Source organism: Sylvia atricapilla, chromosome 2 (assembly GCF_009819655.1).
Source record: "Sylvia atricapilla isolate bSylAtr1 chromosome 2, bSylAtr1.pri, whole genome shotgun sequence".
In the NCBI taxonomy this organism is placed as follows: domain Eukaryota; kingdom Metazoa; phylum Chordata; class Aves; order Passeriformes; family Sylviidae; genus Sylvia; species Sylvia atricapilla.
The window spans coordinates 5,678,688-5,698,332 of NC_089141.1; the positions used below are offsets into that span (position 1 = coordinate 5,678,688).

At 38.4% G+C, this 19,645-nt stretch overlaps 1 long non-coding RNA gene across 4 annotated transcripts in view; it reads left to right on the forward strand.

The window, feature by feature from the left end:
- Window positions 1–19,645, forward strand: part of LOC136375292 (uncharacterized) — a 132,234-nt gene that overhangs the window by 44,271 nt on the left and 68,318 nt on the right. The window contains exon 1 of one of the 4 annotated variants that reach the window (XR_010746060.1): window positions 18,560–18,661. The exons of the other annotated variants lie outside the window; for them this stretch is intronic. This is a non-coding gene — a long non-coding RNA (uncharacterized lncRNA). Of the gene's footprint in view, window positions 1–18,559; window positions 18,662–19,645 lie in introns of those variants that run through there. 4 annotated transcript variants of the gene reach the window in all.

A 19,645-nucleotide genomic window follows, 5' to 3' on the forward strand; every position in this document is an offset into this window, starting at 1 on the left:
TAACTTTATTTTAAAAGAAACAGCCTTTTTTGAGGCAAAACTGCCTAAAAATTTCCTGTTTACTCTATCATGTGACAAATACATATTTTGTACTTTTTCAGTTGTTGTGCTTGTGATTTTGTCCAATGTGAAACATTAACCAATTATCAGTTTGAGCTGTGATTTTTCACATTCATCCTTAAAGAATGAAGCAGTTGATATTAGAAATATGTGGAAAATTTAGTTTCAAAGGCCCAGGCTGTGGATAAGCCTCACATGCTCATGGAAATAAGACCACTGAAACCATCAGAAGTGGTGTGCTTAGTGGTTTACTTGAGGTCTGTATGCATTACACCAATATAAATACATTTTATGAGACCTGCACACAGATAGTTACACTGCAGATAATCTTGGATGCAGCCATGCAGTAATTGTTGCCCTTTCACCTCCTCTGGGTTTTCCCCCAGTGCCTGGGAAACCTGTGCAGTGCATGTCTGCGGCCAGAGCAGTGTGAACAGCAGCAAGACAGAGTCCCTGGGGTACCAAAGGTGTTCTCCAGGGAGGCCCCATATCCATTGTCCCACTGCCTACTATCCTCTGACCACTTGCCTTCTCCCAACATCAGCCCTCCACTAAACAGGGCTGAAATCCCTTGGTGTTTTGCTGCTTCCTAATATCATCTTGTTGAGATGTTTCAGTGTTGTTTAAGGAAGGCTTAAAGACACAGCTCTTAGTAGGGTGGTCATTCAAAGGGATTATACCCTGCTTTTTACACGTCCTGTGAGGGAATATCTGCTCTCAGCTAGAAATGTGAGCACCGTGCCTTCTATTCTTGTGCAGAGTCATCAGTTGTGGCAGTAGCACTGAAGACAAATATATCCCCTTCTCTCCTGTCCTGCATAACTATTTATATTGTTTGCTAATCAAGTGCTTCAGAGCTGAGGTTGTTTCTGATCAGTGCTGATTCCACTACTGGATATACAGAAAAATAAATACGTTCTGAATATTATTTTCTCTTTTCTGTGAGGCAGCTAGGAGAGGCTTTAATTTTGAGCTATCTTGTCTCTTATAGAACTGCCTTCCAGGTCTGGGTGATTAAAGGGATATTGTGTATCTCTGAGAAAAGAGCTTTGGCTGTTCAGGGGCAGACCATGAGTTTCTCTCTGTGTCAGTAGCTCAGTAGAGATGCATGTCTGTGCAGTGTGTGCAGTTGCTGTTGACAGGCACTCCCTATTAGCTGGGACTCTGTTGGTAATCTGAAGTGTGATATCCCCTTTTGGGCACTGGGCAGCAAGGAGGGGGCAGAGTACAGTGACAATAATCAGAGATCCTGAAGGTCTGATGTACAAGGAATGTTTGAATCAAGTGGAGTCATTAGCAAAATGTGTTAGGAAGGACAGGAACAACTGGTGGTGCCTTGTGGACACGTGGAAGTTCCCTCGTGTTCTCTTTGGCCTATCTTCCCTCCACACCAGTTTTCCACACCATTTCCTTCACCATTTTCCACATTCTCTATTTCTTCACCCTGCCCACCTCAGCACATACAGTTCTCTGAGTTTTCAGGGGGGATTTATGCACAGTGCTTCTAGCTGTTAAGCTCGGAAAGAGTTGATCAGGGAAGTTTAACTTCTTTCATTACAATAATGTCGCCTGTTCATCAAACTGATTTGTATGGCAAGAGCTACTTTAGTGGATGACATTATTAAGAGAAGTCTTTTCAGCCTTTATCATTGTTCCTATTTCCAGCTGCATTTCCTGGTGTGGTGTCTGAATACTTCCACTGCTTTCTAAAGTAACAAGGAACAACCTTCCTGGAGCTCTTGGTCCAGGAGTAAATTCTCTTTGCTTTATTTTTTCTCCCTCCATTGCTCTCATGCAAAACTGGAATGTACCAGTGAAAATTCAGTGTGAAAGTTTTGCTTCAGAAAAACCTAAACAGTGGGAAGTTCTTATGTAGCAAATTCTGGATAGATGACAAAAAAAGAAAAAAAGAAAAGAAAAAAAACACAACCAAAAAAACAACAAAAACAGAAAAAAAACCCCAAACTCAAAACCCCCCAAGGAACCCAAACCCTCAAAACCCAACCAATTATAAATATTTAAGCTTCAGCATGGCAGTTTCCTGTGGCTAAGAAAGTGCCCGTGGGAAGATCCTCTACTTATGGAATAGCTGAAGATAAATTGGGATTTGAATATCGTGGTAATTTTGTTTGGATTTTACTTTAGCCTTTTCTTACCTCTAGGTGAAACAGACATGTACAATGCTAAGAATGTGTGTCTAATGCTAGACAAATCCCTTTGTACATAAATCATGAGTACATGGAGTCTGTATTTTGCCAATGGATTCAGCAACATACTATAATTAAGCTTTGAGAACACACAAATGACAGACCCTTGATAAAAATGGTGACCTGCAAAGTCTTACTGTGTAAGCTAGAGCTGCACTAGGGTACTTTTTCTTCCTTTAAAATATGATGGATATTGGGCACCGAGAAATTCCTTGTCGAAAGTGTTCAAAGTAATGTTCGTCTTTTCTCTTTTGATGTGAATGGGGGAGGTGCTAGGGGCAGAATATGTCCCATACCATGATAATAAACACCTGTTCCTCTGAACAACCAGGTGTCTTCCTCACCAAGTGCTGACTGTTTGCCTCAGTGCTCCACAAAGCAAATTTACACACTCTGTCTGCCAGGAAGTTCTCAAACTGGAAAGCAAACACAGGATGGAGACAAAATACACCGAGCCATCCAAACCAAGTCTGTGAAAGCAGATAGAAAACATCAACAAAAATAAATGGAGTGAGGGAGCAGAGGGTGTGTGGGAGATGTTTGCTTTCTTGAAGAAAATGAAGAAAATTCCCATTTGTGGTGTTTTGAATACAACTGAGAGGAGAAAAAAAAAAAAAAAAAAGAGAGAGCGAGAGAGAAAGAAAACCCAACTCTGTGAAACACAGGAAAGAAGGTGCTAAAGTAAAACAGTATAACTCATGATGGAGTGAAGACCATGTGGTCTTAAAATATAGCAAGAATGTGGGCAAGATGAGGATCCTAGACATAAAATTTAGGTAGAAGTAGGTTTCATATTACCTACAGATCACAAGGAAATGTGAGGTTACCAAGTAGAAGATAATATTAAAACATGACCAACTGATTGCCAGATCCTGGTTCATAGTTGGATGTAAATTTAGTAAAATTCATCCTGTTGAAACTGTACAGTAGTACCACAGAATGTCATGAGGAATCTTGGAAAAGGGGTTTTCTAGTCAGTACCTGCTTATTTTAAGCAGTGTAATGCACTTGAGTGGTGGACTTTGAAAATTCTTTTTTCTTTTAATCTTCTCAGGTAGAAAAATTTTTGATTTTTTGGGTTTCCAAAAAAAAAAAAAAAAAAAAAAAAAGAAATTGAGTAGAACAAACTCTTTCCCTTCTTAAACTGTTTGATCCCTTATCAGCTAGAGCCCTCCCAAGTTTTTCCAGCTTTTCATTGCTGAATTCAGTAAAGTGTTAGACAGTACATTTGATGTTGCCCACACCTTGATTTTCTCTGGTGTGTGGTTGGCTTGCCAATGGGCTGAAAATTTCTATTTTAACACCTTAAAGATGATAAATGAGGTCAAAATGACAATACAACTAGTGCAGGAATGGGGCGGTACCTGGTCTTGCTGCTGTTCCTCTGTGCTGAGTTTGTATTTAACTCAAAGCATAATTTGTATTTTGAGCACAAAATCTAATTTTTTTTTTTTTTTTTTTTTGTGGCAAACTTTTATTTTTATATTGCTTTTAAAAAAATCAAGGAAACGTTGAGAAGACTTGTTATTGCCAGAAAAACCTCAGAGGATCAGCATCCAAGGAATTGGAATTTAGAAATCATTTAGAAATCTGAGCTTACCGTGGGATTTAAAGGACACAGGAGTGTCTACAATAGATGTCAGTTTGAGATGAGATTGTAGAAATTGAGGAGAAGAAAAGAGAACATATGGGTGTCTGTTTTGACCAAAGTTATGAAAGAGAGAGGAGGAAGGGACACCACAAGGAGGTGGATAATCCTGGGCAAGATTTCAAAGGTTTCAGAGTGCACCCAAATCAAACCTCTGTGGCTCCTGCCATTTTGCCTGTTACAAACCAGTGCAACATTCCATCCAAGAAGGGTGTGTTGAAAAACGTGTTTTAAACCGGAATACTTCACTGGAGTGTGTTCCTGAGTAATGAGCCAGTAAGAGATGAGGAATTACACAGCCCAGGAGGTGGTTATGGTGGCATGGGACACTGATGATGTACAGCTGTCACACCAGAAAAGACTGGTGCATGAAGTTAGGAGTGAAATTTACTCTATCTCTGAGGTGGCATTTCTGCAAAACAGTAAAACTAAGATTTCTGGTACTTAGAACCCCTGAAATATGCTTCCCCTGCCTGCCAAATCTCAAGTTAAATGTCAATATTGCTTTCAGGGGTACAGCTTTTAAAATGTCCTGGAGTGAATTGTGTGGTCTTAAAAAAAGTCTTCCAGTCAGACCAAAGTCATTTTCCCTTATACACAATATGAGTAATAAGACATAACTGAAAATAGGAAAACAGCTTTCAATCGGAAATATAGGAAGTACTTGAAAAAATATTTACAAAACAGAAGAGGAGGCATCAGGCCCATTACCCTCGAATTAAAGTTCAAGTTTGGCAGTTTTCTATTTATTTTCTAGTCATGAGTATGGGTTTCTGGTTTTCTTCTTGCTAGCTACTTACTCCAAGCCTCAGTTTGAACACGAAAACAGATACAGCTTTTTTTTCTGCTGACTATGTAACAACTGTTCTCTTCTCAGCAGTTTAATGTGATATCAGATTAGTTAGAAAAATTACCTATATAAGACACCATACCCTGGTGGAAAACACACCAGAATAAAGTTGAAAGAATTTGTTTCCAATGAGCTTCTTAAGAAGAAGTTAGGAAGGAATAGTGGTCTTGTTAAATAGACAATTTTCATTTATTTGGATCTGCTGATAATCAAAGAGTTCAGGCTTTACCTCTGAGAAGAGAAAAGTATCAAATTGATTTTCACCATCTTATTAGCAGCAGGCGAGCAAAACACCTAGGTCTTAAATTAGGAATTCAGTTTTGAAATAAAAAATTTCTGCATATGATTCCCATGGGATTTTAATGAGATTTTTTTTCTGTGTTTCTCTGTAATTTACTGGTTAACTATTGCTCTTTTGTTTTTCTTTAGAGGTCTACCTCCAAAAGAAGAGTGCATTTAAAATTCAGCACTAAATGAATAAAGGCCTTCCATACTAAAAATCTGTAGTGGCATCACACTTGTTTTGTTTTTTTTTCCTCCTGGCCACATCTTCATTCTGAAATCCAGCTGGGGAGTTGTTTTTCTGGATTTTGAAACTGTCCAATGCTCCCTATAATACAACTTTGGGACATCTCATTTTTGTCCTCCTTCCATCTTGGTCTGTTCTGTTCAATCCCTTCCTATTCCTATCATTCCAGGTATTCCTGCTTCTTTTTCCATGTTGGAAACCTTTGCAGCACACATGCACTGGGCACTTCTCTCTCTGTTGACCATTGATTGCTGCTTTTGCAAAGATTTTGCTAATAGTGGTTATGAGGCATAGTTTTGGTTTTCTTAAAATAAAGATTTGTCATAAGGCTTTTCTGTTCAATTAAGTTACTCAAAGTTTATGGTTATGAAGGTAATTAAATGAGATCCTTGTGTGTTTTACTTACAGTGCTTTAGTTCAGCTGAGTCTGTCTCTACTCATGCCACACAGTATTTTCTAACATTTTGAATTCATTCCTTGCTCTTATAGTTCAGTTGTAGCTTTTGAAAACTTTCCTGTGATTTCTAGGATAAAACTTTACTTACTGTACCCTCTGGAGGCAAAGAAATAGAAATAATAATCATATATTGAAATCTTTTATTGTGTTATATTGTTCTCAGATACCCACTCTTGGAGAGTTTGAGAAATGGATCCATAATCTGATGTTAAAAGACAGTTCAGAAAATGAGACAATTGGAATTTATCTTTGGAAAAGCCTCTCTCTGTCCATTGATGGGCATGGAAATGTGCCATCTTAAGTAATTAAATGAGATGCCAGAAGCCAAGCTACAGGAAAATCATTGCCCTTTGTTTTGAGCTCTTGTAACGTATGCTATTAAACTTGAGGATAATTAGAGGAAGATTCTCATAACTGGCAGGCCTGAAGTAAATTTCAAAATTTCCACCTCACTCTCTTCTCCAGCCATGGAAGTAGTGCATAGTCTCCCTATGCTTTGAAATCTTCATTGCATTTTCTTTGGGGACAGTCCTGCATGACTGCAAACAATCAACTGCTGCATTTTAATCTGGGAAGAACAAGTTCTGTGTCTCAGAGAATGTATTGCCCCATGATATTTGCTTAAAGTTTATACATAGCAAGGTTCTCTTTTATGTATCTTGGCATACATTTTAGTCAGTTTTATTCCTGCATCATTATAACTTCTATTATAAATCTAAGAAAATGTCAATATTTCATCTGAAGGACAAAGCTAAATGTAGAAGTTGGGTTGAGCTTTACACATACAGTGCTCATCCTATGAAGGATGTAAAAGCTGTCATTTTTTTTTTGTGTTTTAAAAAATAGCCCAAGCATATAAAATAAGAGTTGAAAAGGAGATTTGTCTTTTGCTCTTCCCACATAAAGTTCATTTCCACTTTTTTCTGCTCATTATGAATACACAAATGGCATCCTGCAAAACCTTCTGTAATGCATTTCTTCTGAATGCCAGTCAGATAATACATGAAGAGCCCTGCTTCGTGTCAGAGATGGGACTGGAGGTGAAAACCAGACGTGGTTGGAATTGCCCTTGTGCAGCTGCAGAATGGCATTTCAGAGCAAGTTTGCCTCATCAGAACTTGGGAGCACATTTACAGTATCTTCAGGCAGTGTCTCTCTCTCTAGGAACAGTGATTCTCTGGTTTTTTTTTTTTTTTTAAGAACCTGTTATATTGCTTGTAAAGAATTTCTAGTATTTCATTACTGTGATACAAAAAATAAATATTTTTTCTTTAGGTTTGTAGGTATAAGGTAGAGCTAAAAAACTCTACCAAGTGCAGGTTTGTGTAAATAATGCATTATAAACTGAAATTTGCAATTGCTAAATCATCAAACAAACTATATAAAAATTTGGGACCAGCAGAAACATTATTTAGCCACTGAGGTGTGTATATATATTTATTTGTATAGCTTCAGCAGTGCTTTTGTGATATTTTTTTCTCATAAAAATCAGTGGTTTTGAAACAGTTTAAAATAATGGCTATCCTCTTATTTACAGACTTACTGAACTTATTTACAGACTCTAGGAAGTCAAATCAGCACACATTTTTGGAGCTGAATTTTTAAATTATAATGTCATGCTGTGTGTGATGACTTTCAAGTTGTGCAGAGCTTATATTTACAGGTACAAGTAGGGCAGTAGATAGAGCTTGTAGCTCTGCAAAGTTTTCATAAATCCTATAGCAATAATTAAAGCTGATCTGGTTTCTCATGCTAAACATGGTTCTGGGATTTCAGTATGTTGAGAAACACTGGCTTCATAAGCAGCCATGTGTTTCTAATTCAGCAATTCTAATTACAGGAAATTTAACGATAATGAATAGTAACAAAAAAATAAAATATAGAGGAAAAAAAGACAAAAGAGAACTTAGTTTCCATCCCAAGAAAAGAAGCCTTTTGCTAATAAACTGGTGGCTTTACATTGGAAAATTCATTTGTTGTACTTAGAGCATATATGTTAACTGTTAACAGCAGTCTTTTTTTTTTTTCTTTCCTTTTTATTTTCTCTTTGATTCCCTTGTGATGGCTACAAATATCTATTTAATAATTGGTAAAACATGATGGTAAGGCGTGATCCTAAACAGGAAGGCAGCTGGTGCCTCCAGAGTTTGGTAATAGGATATCAGATTTTGTCACTGCCGTAAAATCAGTAATAAACTTGGGCAAGATTTTGGCCCTGCTGAATGAGGGTTTTGCCATTGATTTCAGTAGAGTCAAAATTTCATTGCTGGGGTGTGATAAGTAATAGCCTGACTCAGAGTCTGTGGCAAGCAGAGGAAAGTTGTCTCTCTGGCTTGCCTTGGCTGAAATGTTTGCGGCCCCCATGTCTGTATCATAGCTGCATCCAACCTCTGCCACTCATGCCTTTCCTAGCAGAGTGTCTGATGATGCAATAGACACAGAGGTATGTTGGATTGGTTTTTTTTCGTTTTCCAAAATGGTGGCAAAATTGTTTTAAGGAGTTGCTGAGGCTGTGTCCTTTCTGCTTGAACGTTTAGTACATAAGACTTCTGTATCCCAGTTTTGTAGGAAGTCAAATAATGAAATAACTAAGAAAAAAATCTTCAGCAATTGGCACCAAATTGAGCATAAGGATGATAAAGTGTAGGATCCCAGCCTGGAAACTGGGCAGTTAAAATACCAGGCGATCCAATTAAAAATAAATGACAAATTCATGCTATTGTTGAAGAACTGTGAAGGTCATGGTGACTCATTTGCCCAAGAGCAGCAGCAGCCTATATTAGACAGATTTCATTCAAAATTATCTTTGATACAGATCATAATCCATTAACTGTGGTGATCCTCATGCCAAATGTTGTAGCTGATTAATTAGCTTTACCTAACCCTGTTGGTAGATTTGTTTATGGGCTGCATATCCTGGCAATATCCATAGATTTAGGGCACTAAGAAAAAAGTGAACTGCTAAGTGATGTAGCAGCTTGTCTGGCAGCCACCTTTTTGGAAATAGAATCATTAGGTTTCAAAAATACAAACTTTCAAAAGACTGCAAATTCCAAGTAGTGCCTCACAGTTGCATTCTTAATTTTATACACCTTTTTTAAAAACCATCTATTGAATTAATTTTGAAATTGAATGCAACTTCTTTTTAACTTCAGTGTAATTCTACTTCCAGTTTAAGAGATGTTTCTTCATAGCCCTTCTTTTGGAATGTTCAGTAGCAACAAAGATGTTAGAAACTTTAAAAAGGGTAAAATTTTGAAACTTATTTTGTACTCCAGCGTGTTCTTTGAAGAACAATGAAAACCTTACAGGGCTTGCTTTTCACACCTGAAATGCCTTAGGTTTTTAAGAAATCTCAGCACTTTCCTTTGAAACTTACCAAAACACCCTGATCTTTTTAAACCCAGAAGATCTAAACTGAATTTCACCTAGTCATTTCTGGTTTCTCTGTGCATACTGATGAGCAAAGATCAGGAGACTAAGATAATAAGAATTTCTGCCATCTTTCTTTTTAAGTTAGAACATCTTGATTTGTTTCCTTATTTTGTTCTTGGTGTCATGCCCTCAACTGCATGCTAAAAATTAACTAGAAAAATGGGAAGGCATGTTTGCAAGCTAATGAACTTTAGCCATTTTAGTTTCTGCTGTTTAAATACAGCACATTATGTGCATGATATGTGTACAAAATCTGATACAGTACAGAAGATGGAGCCTCAGTGGTATTCAGTGAAAAGTTGATAGGCAATTCTATTTAAAGGCTATTTGAAAAACTCACAGCTTTTTTACCAGGAGGTGGTCAGCACTGAAGCAGGATGCTCAGAAAGACTGTGGAGTCTCCATCCTTGAAGATATTTAGAATCTGATGGACAAAGCCTTAAGCAATCTGCATTGACTGACCCAGCTCTGAGCTAAGTTGGCCCAGGCAATCTCCAGAGTTGCCTTCCTGCCTCAGTTTTCTGTGTGAATCTGTAATGCTTGGCTAATATAATAACTTTAAAAAATGTAGGAGTTTGTAAACTAATAGTTTCACAGAAACACAAATCAACCATATTCTGAAGCTGTATTAGTTGTACTTACGTGATATAAAATATATAGACAGCATGTATTTAGGGTAGTATTCAAAGCCAGCCTTAAAACAGAACTTAGTAGCTCTGATCCTAAATTAAAAATTAAACTATTCTTTTTATTGTCATGATAAGCAAGAGGATTCTGAAGAGTAAAACCATAGAAGTTGAAAAAGCAGAAAAGTCACAATGTTAATACCGTGTTTAAAACCACGTCCTAGAGGCAGACATTAACCAGCTGAAAAGCACGTAAATTAGGATCTCCTTAAAATGCCAAGTTGCACAAATCTTTCATAAATTGATGTATGTTGACTTTATACTTTTTTTTCTTTCTTTTTTTTTCTTTCATTAGAAGTGTGTTTTCCCCTTGAAGCTACCCCAGTCCTTTAGGGGCTGATTCTGGGATTCTGGTGTGTGTTTATGTGGACAGCTAAAGATTTCAGTGGGGTCCAGGTGCGATATGACGACGTTGTTAACAGATTTATTTTCGTACTGGGATGGCACTCAGAGCCTGAGCCCAGAGCCCCTTGCTCTGTTAGGAACACTCAGCACAGAGCAGGAGACTTTCCTGCCCAAGGGGCTTCTCCTCAAGCACACAGCCAGGGTGAAATCCCCAACAGCTTCCATGCTTGACATTGATATGTTCCACCTTCCCCCAGCTTTCCAAGGGGCACTTTGGGGTATATCTTTCCTTGGATTAATTATAGTTTTTTAGGGAAACTGTTCTTGAAGGAAAAAGGTACACAAAAGAGAGGAAAATAAATTAAGGAATGGAGTTATGAGACATTTGGAGCATCAGAATGAGCAGGTGGAGGAGTGTGTCTGATATCTAACACTTGGATAGTGCATTTGCATGCCAAAAACTGTTTTAAAAATGATTAATTGTTATGTACTTGTAGTAGTTGATAATGCAAAAAATTCACCACTTTTTTTTTTTTCTTGTGTTTTTCTTATTGAATTCATAGGCACTAAATAGCCATGTGAGACATGGCTTCTAAAATGGTGCCCTTTCTCTGCATCATTAACTAATGTCCTCATCAGTAAACAAAGAAAAAATCCCAAATTTATGAACAGTTCTTTTGCCTTTAAATTAGCATTGCTTATTTAGTATGTTTGTTTACCTATTTCCTTTTTTTGTCTTTTACTTTTTCTTTTTTTTTTTTTTTTTTTTTTTTTTTTTTTTTTTTTTTTTTTCTTTGAATTGTAGTTTAAAGCAATAAACCAAAGCTTTGAATAGCATGCATGGACATGTTTTAATATATTCATGAGTGATCAAAATACAGTACAGAAATCACATATGCTGCTCTGTTGCAACTTTCAAGGTTCAATCCATCATTCTGGAACCCAGGGGGCTGAGATTTGACATCCTGCCTAGAAACCATACTTCAGATTGGCTGGAACTGTGCCATCTCATGTTCAGGTTAAAAGAGCAGCTGTAATTTGTCTGGGTAGCACTTTAACTATGCACAGCAAATTGTAAAACCCATTTTCAGTAATAAACTGGAAGATAAAATAGGTCCGTTTGCTTCATTTCCTGATCCATACAAGATTTTCATTATTTTGATACAATACCACTTGGAGTTTGATCTTATAATGAGACAGATTTCTGTAAGAATCTTTTCTCAGATTAGCAGTTTTACTTAGCCTATATACACTATGTAGAAGATTTCTCTTTTTGGTATTTAGTGGAAGCCTTTTTCTATTGTTCTTTGGAACTGAAAACATGACAATAATTTCATAGTAAGAGTTAAGTTTATATGTGATTGCCATGATAAATAAACCCCAACTGTATTTTTTTAATTGTAAATACCAGATGTGAAAGTACTCTATCCTGTTCTCTTTTTTCCCCCTTAATATGTCTTAGTATGGCTTGCTTGCAAAAGAGTAGCAAATGTAAGTATTCCCAGCAACACAGAGAGATGTTTTATTTATATATATATATTTTTTTTTCTTTATGTCTTTGATTTGTAATTATTTCATATTTAAACATTTAGTGTTTGCAAGTGTGACTTTGAGCAGCAAGAAGAGAAGGGAAGGGAATTTTCTGTGTCATTTAGGACCTCAAGAGAACTCATCCCAGGATAGACTTTCCTCCAGGACTTTGCCAGTGAGCCCAGTTATGGGCAGCCTGACCAGGGGCAGCCCCTTTCACCTGGACTTGGAGGCTGTGGGTTTTGTTTCAATTCCTTTTGGACGTTGCACAGTTTGAGTTCCAGCTCTTGATTTTGATAGAAGTCTACAGAGGCTTTGTGTTCCCATAGACTGTAAGAAACAGCTTAAAATGGCATTCTACTTTGGCAAACAAGTAATGGCTTGACCATTAACAACTAGACAGGCCCCTCTGAATCCTTGGGACATTTACTTCAATCTGACACTATATGTGTCAGATTGCTGGGTTTGCCTTTTCACAGAGGGTTTCTCTACCTGAGCCTTTACTTGGACTTCTCTCTTTCAGCTCCACAGACCTCTCTCTTTTGGGGAATGTTTTCAAATCTTAAACTTTGCTCAACTAAAAAAGAAAACCCCCTTGTCACTGTTCCTAACCCATGTGCCCCACCTCTGATCTGAGGAGTCCCGTTCACAGACACATCTCTGGGTGCTGCCCATGCATCACCACTGCAGCAGCAGGAAGACTCTTTCCCTTACCCTTCCCTCAGCACCACGGGGCTTTTGGGCACTGTTGGCAAGACTCTTGTCTCTGTGACTCCACTGCTGCAGCTCAGCCTATCCAACTGAAAACACACTATTGCAAGATGTTTGTTTCCTTTCGCCTTTCGAAAATGCCTCTGGATTAAGAGTTTATGCAGCTGCAGTGTATAAATTAGGCATGCAATTTGCTGGGGCAGCCAAACCAGGGGAAGATAAGATGTGTGTCTGTATATTCCATCTTCCCCTGCCTCAGTGGAGCGAGAGCAGGCTGCAGGGTTGTGTGCATTGTGTGTCCTGGTGGCCACACAAGCACTCGGTATTCACTGGAGACTCGGAGGTACGACAGCTGCATATAAATATGCATATTGTTGGAGAGATTCGTGCTTGTGCCTCGTTCTAGGGATGATTGGCTGTGAAGCTGCCCCTGCAAATCAATGAGAGTTTCCCTCGTCTATCAGCTGCTCCCTTGCTTGGAAGCAGACAAAATGGCTAAAACACCAACAGCCCACAGAGGGCTCCTGAGTGAGGGAGACTTGTTTGCTACAGCACTCAAAATGTTTCCCCGAATCTACAGTAGCTCTCAGTAGATGAATTTAGCACTCAGCAGATTAATTTAGCTCCCAGTGTGCTGGATTTAGAAAGAAAAACTAATATAGATGAATACATTCTGTTCAGCCAGCATATTTTGTTTTGCAACAATACACATGTCTTATTTGAACTGCAATCTGGTTGGAAAGCATTTTGCAAGTGGTGCATTGGTCATAAAAATGAGTCATACTTGCTCATTTTTTAAAAAGCTCTCATCTACTGCAGATTGAGGAAAAAGGTATTGAGCAATTCACTGGAGAAAGTGTTGGAATTTCAGCCATCTCTGATGAGCTCTGGGCAGATTTTAAGGTAGACTTTCATATTGCATATTTCATATTGCAAAAAAAAGTAGCAGCTTTAGCTGTATATCTCAGTATGTGATGTGCACCACTCTGCTCATTGTGGCTTGGCTCATCTGCCTTTTGGACAGGATTTCCTTGAAAGGATCTTCAGGCTGAAAGCTGAAGGTATTTCCAATGGCTTTTGGGAAGAGCTCAAGTAGGATAAAATCAAGACACAAAATCCATTGTTTTATGACTTCATTTTGACCTTTAGTTTTCTTCCTTAACCTGGAACATGTCACAAGGAAAGTGGGACTAGATTACTTATGGATGATAAGAGGGCAGCTACTTGCTTAAGATAACACTAATGTTTACTATTCCAGGAGCTAAATAAAAATATAATAATATATATAATATATAAGAATAAAAAGATAAAGATATATACTAAAAATATATTTTTAAAAAAACCAAACCAAACCAAAACAGCAACAAAAAAATCCAAACCAACAACAACAAACCAATCAAAAAAAACCAAATACAAAAAAACCCGAACCAAACCAAAACAAACCACCAAAAAAAACCAACAACCCATGAGCTGATGAGATCTTTTGAACAATTTTATTTGAACACAAAATGATCAAGGAAATGGAAAGAAAAATGCTGTGATATGACAAGGTGGCTTTCAAAAATATTATCCTCAGTAAATGAGTATCTTATAGGAAAGACTATCTCCCAACACAGCTTCCAGAGTTTTTCTTGATGAAGCATTTCCACTACAAGCAGCAGAATGATGGTTATAAAACATTCTTTCAGTCTCCCAACATTTTTAAAAAGAAAAGAAACCTACATTAAAGAAAGGGTTGAAGAGCAAATAACTCCTTTCAATTGAGTTGGTGCTGTAGAGTGCAGATCTAATTTACTCAGGAGATGCTCTGCTGCTGCCGTGATGACTGCTTTACAGTAGTGATTCCCAATCCCGTTTAATCAAAGGACTGCTAAATCTTCTGGAGAACACAAACCAAAGGCCTTCCTCTTAATGATAGCACAGTGGTTTTCTTTTACCAGGAGATAAAAATGAAACAAAACTTTGGAAGCTCTTGTGAGGTTTGTTCTTCCCACTTGTTTGTGTGCTGCCTTACATGTGCAGAGACATGCATATGTTTTCTTCTCTGTTTTAAAATCCCACAGTACTTTTGGAGTTTATCTTGTGATATCTTACAGGCTACCAGCAGCTTTCAGTCAGTATGTCGAGGAGTGCTGAAAGGAAGACCACAGAAGGCTGGAGGCCTGGCTCCTGTGTTTGCCAGGAGCCTTGCCCACCTAACCACAATGTTCTGTGCACAGTTGCTCTTCCTTCTCCATGGTAAATTCTGCTTTCATTACACAACAGCAAAGTGGCTCAGGCACCATGTGGGGTTTTACCAGCTCCCCTGTGAGGAGGATGAGGCAAAGTGGTGCATTCACAGGACATGCAGGGAGGCAGGGGTGACTCTCCATGTCTTCTGACTCCTCTCTGCCAGGAGGAGGGGGAATGTGTTAGGCGTAAATCCTCCAACTGGAAGAGGAGTGAGCAGTCACTATTCCATGTGGACCTCACTGGAGCAGCAGGAAGGAGCTGGAAAGGGGTTGACACCACACGGCCTTGGCAATCCCTTGCCCCGGCTTTGCCCCTGCAGCCCCCAACCCCAGTGAACAAAGGATGAAGATGCAGAAGAACAAAGGATGAAGATTCAGAAGACAGGAATTTTTTTAAGGGATGAGCAGCAGTGTTTGGGTCACACTGGAAGCAAGGAGAGGCTTCTGCTGACTGAGATCCAGATTTTTCTTTTTCTTGGTGCTAGTTTTGAGTCATACAATCTTTCCTTTTCCTTGGCTCTGTGAGGGTGGTTTTGTAGATAAATAGGAATCGTGGAAAGCTAATGGTAGGTCAAAAGGATGCAACTGCACTTCTGCAAGGACTTTGTGAGTGCTGCAAGGCTGAGTACCCTAGAGCACTAACCTGTGCAAATGTATTGAGGGGGGATCAGTAGTTAGCTTTACTTTCAGTAGCCTGCGATTCTTGCAAATAGACCCAACTTCAGTGTCTTCTCTGTTATGGGACAACACCAGAGCATCCTGATACTGCAAATCCTTACCCTCCATAACTCACTTCATTCGTCTCCTCCTTTCAAAGTTTTTGTGTTCTTCGTAAAAGCTACAGAGGAAATGAAAGGCTTTACTTCCAGACTGTCTTGAAACATGGAGGCCAGTTTCTGAAAATCCAGTTCTAAAAGCTTCAGTTTTTATCATTTTCTGTGCTTCTCTGCCAAGATCTCCTTGCTGTGGCAAAATACTGCCATCTGTAAAATATATCAAACTAGATATATTTTAGTGTGTTGAGAATACCATACACTCATCCATGGCCTTGTTATGGTTTAAGATTGTGCCAGAATTCATGGCACAAGGGTCTTGTTTTAAATGTTTACTTGGTTGGTTGGTGTTTTTTTCTCTTTTGGTTCCTTGTGGCCCAACTTAAAAGTTGCAGCTTGGGACACATCCATAAGCTGGGTTAATTTCATCTAGATCTATTATATATAAATGGACATTGTGGCTCTGATGTGTCCATGGAAACCAGGCATAACATATATTGGTAGAACTGACTTGTCTGTACGTTATAAAAGTATTACCTGTCCCCAGCAGTGCACAGTGGTGTTCCTATAGATTTTCATAGAGAATATTTGCTGCCACAGTATTTATAGTTGTTAGTGGTTCTCTAAAATTCATCTTGATCATTACAGTACTATCTATACTTTTATACAAAAACAGTTTCATGATCATATTAAATAAGTTAGGAAAACAGTTATTTCTTCCCTGGAGTACAACCAACCATTTCTTCCTATTCCTGTGATATAATTTTAAGCTGCTGTTTTCAACATTCTTGATATTGTTTAGTAGGTTATAGATGATATAGTGGACTAGATAAGAGATGTTTCATCTTTGTTACAAAACCGTGCTTTGTTATGGGAACAGGACCAAACAACCAAAAGAGATGCAATCTAAGTTGTTTCAAGGGACTATCCATTGTCAAGTATTATTTTCATCTTACCTTGAGAAACTTAGAGAATAAAAAATTGGCTAAGGCTGACTAGCTAAATACATGGGGTGTGGAAGGTATTTAGTATCAGTGAAGCATATATCCTGTTGAATAAACTTGCTGCTATTTAGAAAGAATATTTGGTTTGTTTTGAAGTTCATATAAGCTTGGATATAGAAGTTTTACAGTTTTAGTCCTAGGAAACAGAAATTTTGTTTAATGAGGATCAAAACCGTTTTATCTCCTGAAGTTTTACTGCTTCACTGGAAAGAAAAATTTTTATTTATGATTTTGTCTGCATTAGGCACATGATTTACAAGCAGTGTTTGCTTTCATCACCTTTTCCTCCATTCTCCTGTCTCTTCCCCTTATTCCAGCAGGCTTACCTGACAGAGATAATAATTTGTAATAACTTTGTATCTGAGGAGTTGTATTGGCCAAGTCACAGCAGCTACCCCTGCCTGCTATCTCTATGTAGGCAGTATTTCTTCATGATATAGTGGAGCTATCTCATTTAAACAGACTCAGGTGCAGGGAGAAAATCCCAGTCTTCAGTAAAGTGAGTATCACTGTCCTGAATACAGCAATGTTTAGAATTTTTATTTTTTGCTCCATATTTTATGGAAGCTTTTGGCGAAGCGTGTTGAACAGTAAAGCGTGATGGGGCGTAACTTCCCAAGGAATTAAGAAGAAATAAGATGGTACAGAAAATAGCACAGATTTCACAGTTGCTTTGGAATTCTGTGCAGAAGCCACGTATAGCATGTTTCTTTCTTCTCCCCTTTTTTCTCTTTTTTTTTTCCTTTGCTTTTTCCTTAACTGCATAGGTTAATAGCTATAGGATCATAAATTTTTGTACCAAAGCCTAAAAAAATGCTGCACACAGCAAAATACTCTGGCTAACCAGTTTCTGTCTAAAGGTGTATAGTGGGAGGAAAAAACATCTCATTTTTTTCTTTCAAGCCAGCCAAGATAGCTCATCTATGCACAGAACATACCAAGGGCAGCAGGAGAAAATCTACATGCATAAGATTTGCTGAACCCTTATCTCTCAGGAAGTGGGAGGAATGGTCTTTAGACTGGCATTCTAGTCTGGGTTATCAGAGACTGAGTCATGGTTCCTGAGCTATCACAGATATCCTGATGTTAAGTAGCATAAGTAGTTTTCCTATGCCTCAGTTCCCCATCAGGTAAAAATAGGGATCTCTTACAGGGCTGTTGTGGACCTAAATAAATACCTAAAGCTTGTTAAGTGCTTGGCTTATTCATGAAGCTTGTCTAAGAACCTCAGAGTACTGTTTAGGCTGGAATGTGTATATGCTGTATCCCTGCACCAGGGATTTGTTAGTATCTTGGAGGACAGAGGCCCAATGCACCTCAGAGGAGGGAAATATCAGCAAGGCACTGAACTGCTCCTGTGTCAGAACCACGAGACTCTGCTTGGTGGAAAGCTGTGGCTTTCATTGAGCTGTGGCTGGACATGACCTAAGCAGAAAAGTATTGAATTGCTTGGTCCAAGGAGATGCCAGGCAATGAGAGAAAGTTCTTATGAAATTCTCCTTTGAGAGAGGAGGAAGTGGAGGAGCAACACAAGCAAGCACTTTATAAGAGGGAATATTCTTAGAATGGATGCTTCCTTTTGGAAGTCAGACATATAGGAACAAATAATGGAGGAGAATCAGGAAACAGAATACAGAATAACGACAGAAGGATTTTTCATCTGGTGGACTATATTGCTGAAGACATAACTGGGGAGCTGGAAAAGGAGAAGGAGAATATGTTGGAGAAGAGGAAGAGAGTAACTGTAGCAGCTACTGAAATACTGATGTCAATTATCGTATTTAACTAGTGAAACGCTAATGTTGTGGATGAAATTGTGCAGAGGAGAACATCACAGAAGGATCAGAAATCAGAAGACTTATAGTCTGCAGCAGAAGACAAACATTTTGTGTGAGAACATTTCCGTATTAGAGTAGTCAGAAGAGGAGCAATTATTGAAATACTCCTCTCCAGCTGAAAAACCTCTGCAGAGATTCCGTGTGCTTTAGCAGAGGGAAGAAGGGTGCTCTAGAGATAACAGAGCTCTTTTCAAGGTTAAAGGCAGAGGTCAGGGAGTTGCTGTAAATTCCACCAGCTCCAGCTGTCAGTGCTGGGCCCCAGGAGGAGACTGAGGCTGGCTGTGAGAGGGAGCCAGGCTGTCCATGGGCGAGGGAGACGCTTGCCCCTCGGCCAGGAGAGTGCAAAGTGCATCACAAGTAAGTGCTTGGCCATGGAGGCAGCAGGTTCCTGATGTAAAAATAGTTGTGGGTGGGGGATGTGACTTGTGTGGAAAAATACTGAGAGATGAGGCAGTCAACAAAAGGGAAAGCAGCAGGAATGCTGGAGCTATACTGGGAAAGATGGGCTGGGATTTCTCTAAGAAGAGATATCAAAATATTAAGGTAGAGAATAATCTTTAGGATAAAGTGTAAGTGCAAGAGTATCTGACTGGATTTGGAAGATGACATTTTCAAGAATTATCTTTGAGAATCTCAGGGATTAGAGGTTTTCTTCCTTGTTTTGTGCTTTTCTTTGCTTTGCTAAGACCATTTAGTTTCATAGGAATAAAGCAAAAGTACAGAGTGACATGTCATCCCATCTCCCTTCCTGTATAACACTATATTCAGATGGATTTGCTAGCTGAAGTTTTTGTTTGGTTTGTTTGAGGAGGTGAGCAAACAGAATATAAATTTCTCCTGTTTAGTCACACTAGTGAAAAAATGAGCAATTTGGTGTTTAGCTGCCAGGTCTATATACTTTTCCTGTATAACACTTGTTTAAGAAGGATTTTAAGTAAATTCAAATGGAGTATTAAAAGCATAAAACATCTGAAACATTTTAAAGATGCAAGAGAAACATAATGTGATTATTTTCTATCAAGATAATTATACCTATTATGAATTAAAAAAAAAAAGTCCACTTGACAACCATTGTTACGTAACTTGTGGTTTTTCCATTCTTTGAAATTCAGCTTTCCATTCATGTGGTATATTAAAAAAATGTTACAAGACAAATTACAAAGCTCAAGTGAAATAATACCAAAAATCTTAACCAAGTTACTCTACTAGATAAATAAATAATACAGTGCTTACTGTTCTGCATTTTTTGGCATTTTTAAAAAAAATCAAAAAGAAATGCTGATGTAGTAAGCCAGGGCTGAGGGGGATGTGCTTTGTTTTTTCTGGTGTATGGTTCAATGA